Genomic DNA, 3373 nt, shown 5'->3' on the forward strand with positions numbered 1-3373 from the left:
TACTCCACTGCACGTGGTCGACGGAAATCTTGCCGGACGAGTTATCGGGACGAGATTTTGGCTCCTATAACAGTACCATTCCTGCAAGCTATGCATGGCTTTTATGGTCGACCCTTTTTACTGTAAGACGACAATGATGGGCCTCATCGGGCCAGGATTGTCACGGAATTCCTTAGGCAGCAGGGTGTAGAGCGGATGGAGCGGCCAGCATGCTCGCCAGACCTCAACCCAATTGAGCGTGCCTGGGATGAACTCGGTCGACGTGTGTACACACGTCACCTAGTCTGTCTCACAGTCCCTGAACCACATTATTTTCCCCACAGCCTAGCCTTCCCTGCAGTGCTAAAGCCCTAAATGAAGCAAGTCTAGATTTCCCCAGGTTCTGAATCTCTGGTCTCCCTGGGTCTCCTTTTCAATTTATAATAGGTCTGTTTGTTACTATCAAAATTATATTTATTTAGAGACTAAGCATTAGTCTAACACGTCACCTAGCACTAGTGGATCTCCCAGGACTCCGCGGAGCTCTAGTAGAGGAATGGAATGCGATTCCGCAAGGTTTCTTTATGAACTTGATAAGGAGCAGGAGAACAAGGTGCACCTGTGTATTGGACGCACGAGGAGAGTACATAAGATATTGAATGACCGAGTGCTTCATGTTTGTCATGTTCATTTTGGGTGGGTTGGTCTAAACAACTGATTTAATAGTGCTGTCTGAACTGTCTGTCTGTATGTCACGATGCATCACCTTTGTCAACACATTAAACACATTATGATGACACTCTTAGTTCTATTATTTCTGAGAAATGTTTCTTTACGTGTGCTATATATCATTAGACCCTTTATTAATGACGCCTAGTATATATATTGACAATAATGAGGATCAACACATTGTGTTATACATCATCTTAACTATAGGGGCGCTTGGGTAGTCTAGTGATTAAAGCGTTCGCTCGTCACGCCGAGGGCCCGGGTTCGATCGCCACATGGGTACAATGTATGAAGCCAATTTCTGTGTTCCCCATCGTGATATTGCTGGAATATTGCTAAAAGCGGCGTAAAACTAAACTCACTCACTCACTCTAAACTATAGGGTCTGACGCTGCTCCTGTATGTAGTAGTACGTTGACGTGTTCCTCAGGTATGTCAAGTAACATGTCAACACAAGAGAATACCCAGTCTCCATAATTCAGATCCCACTGCGCAGTACAACATGATGAAGTGTATGATGTTATCCTGTAACTGACATTCGCATATGCCTTGTCTCTATACCAGGAGGTCAGCTGCAATATGATTATATATAGACAGGGGCCTCATAGCAAGGTGGGGCTGTCAGTGATATCAGTCCTTCCATTACAGACACATGTGAGGCTGTCAGTGATATCAGTCCTTCCATTACAGACACATGTGGGGCTGTCAGTGATACCAGTCCTTCCATTACAGACACATGTGAGGCTGTCAGTGATATCAGTCCTTCCATTACAGACACATGTGAGGCTGTCAGTGATATCAGTCCTTCCATTACAGACACATGTGGGGCTGTCAGTGATATCAGTCCTTCCAGTACAGACACATGTGGGGATGTCAGTGATATCAGTCCTTCCATTACAGACACTTTTGGGGCTGTCAGAGATATCAGTCCTTCCATTACAGACACATGTGGGGCTGTCAGTGATATCAGTCCTTCCATTACAGACACATGTGGGGATGTCAGTGATATCAGTCCTTCCAGTACGGACATTTGTGGGGCTGTCAGTGATATCAGTCCTTCCATTACAGACACAAGAGACAGGGACCTCATAGCAAGGTGGGATTGTCAATAATATCTGTTGTTTCCTTACACACACACAGCGTAATTATTTCGGCTTACCTTAGTGATAACCAGTGACGAGGAACTATATCCACCTGCTGGGGGAGATACAAGCCAAATTGACACCCAGTCTCAGAGGACAGTCGATCTCTTGAGGGTCACAGATGACAGTACCAATGATTAATCATATCTATCAGGAAATAGAAACGTTTTTCTAAAAATGTTTCTGTCATCCATGATTTCATCGCGTGACATGTCATGTGACGTGGTATATATAGCTATCGTCATGCAGGAAGAAATTACACGCTGAATAGTACCATGCTATACATGCTCGTGTCACAATCGGAACGTCCTGGTCCGTGAACGCTGGTTTTCGAACACTTTGTGAAAGGCGCGTTAATGTATCCAGCTGCTGGGACAGTGTGAAGTGAAGCATTGCTGGTGCATATAACACTGTATCGCTGTGCTATATTGACTCCACGCACGTGATATTTTCATTGAAACCATGGCATATCAGAGTGTCACGTGATCTGTCACGCCCCACGGCTATGGCGGACAGACTGACGGGTGTCAAGCTGACATGGGAGTAATGTCGATGAGCGCTCACACAGATGTAGTATTGATTCTGTGTACTTGCTACAACAGGTATAGATATGGAAGAGATTTTTATTTTTCAAAGACCTAACAGTTACATATGTCTGATCATAATAATCATCAAACAATCACTGTGGTCAGGGTGGAAACATGACGTGAGATGATACAGACTAGGCCTTGACTGGACATACAGGGTGGAAACATGACGTGAGATGATACAGACTAGGCCTTGACTGGACATACAGGGTGGAAACATGACGTGAGATGATACAGACTAGGCCTTGACTTGACATACAGGGGGGAAACATGACGTGAGATGATACAGACTAGGCCTTGACTGGACATACAGGGTGGAAACATGACCTGAGATGATACAGACTAGGCCTTGACTGGACATACAGGGTGGAAACATGACGTGAGATGATACAGACTAGGCCTTGACTGGACATACAGGGTGGAAACATGACGTGAGATGATACAGACTAGGCCTTGACTTGACATACAGGGTGTTAACATGACGTGAGATGAAACAGACTAGGCCTTGACTGGACATACAGGGTGTTAACATGACGTGAGATGAAACAGACTAGGCCTTGACTGTGACATACAGGGTGTTAACATGACGTGAGATGATACAGACTAGGCCTTGACTGGACACACAGGGTGTTAACATGACGTGAGATGATACAGACCAGGCCTTGACTGTGACATACAGGGTGGAAACATGACGCGATATGATACAGACTAGGCCTTGACTGGACACACAGGGTGGAAACATGACGTGAGATGATACAGACTAGGCCTTGACACGACATACAGGGTGGAAACCTGACGTGAGATGATGCAGACTAGGCCTTGACTGGACATACAGGGTGGAAGCATGACGTGAGATGATACAGACTAGGCCTTGACTGGACATACAGGGTGGAAACATGACGTGAGATGATACAGACTAGGCCTTGACTGGACATA

This window comes from Haliotis rubra, unplaced genomic scaffold, assembly GCF_003918875.1.
Source record: "Haliotis rubra isolate DU_JTF1 unplaced genomic scaffold, ASM391887v1 Scf1231, whole genome shotgun sequence".
NCBI lineage: Eukaryota > Metazoa > Mollusca > Gastropoda > Lepetellida > Haliotidae > Haliotis > Haliotis rubra.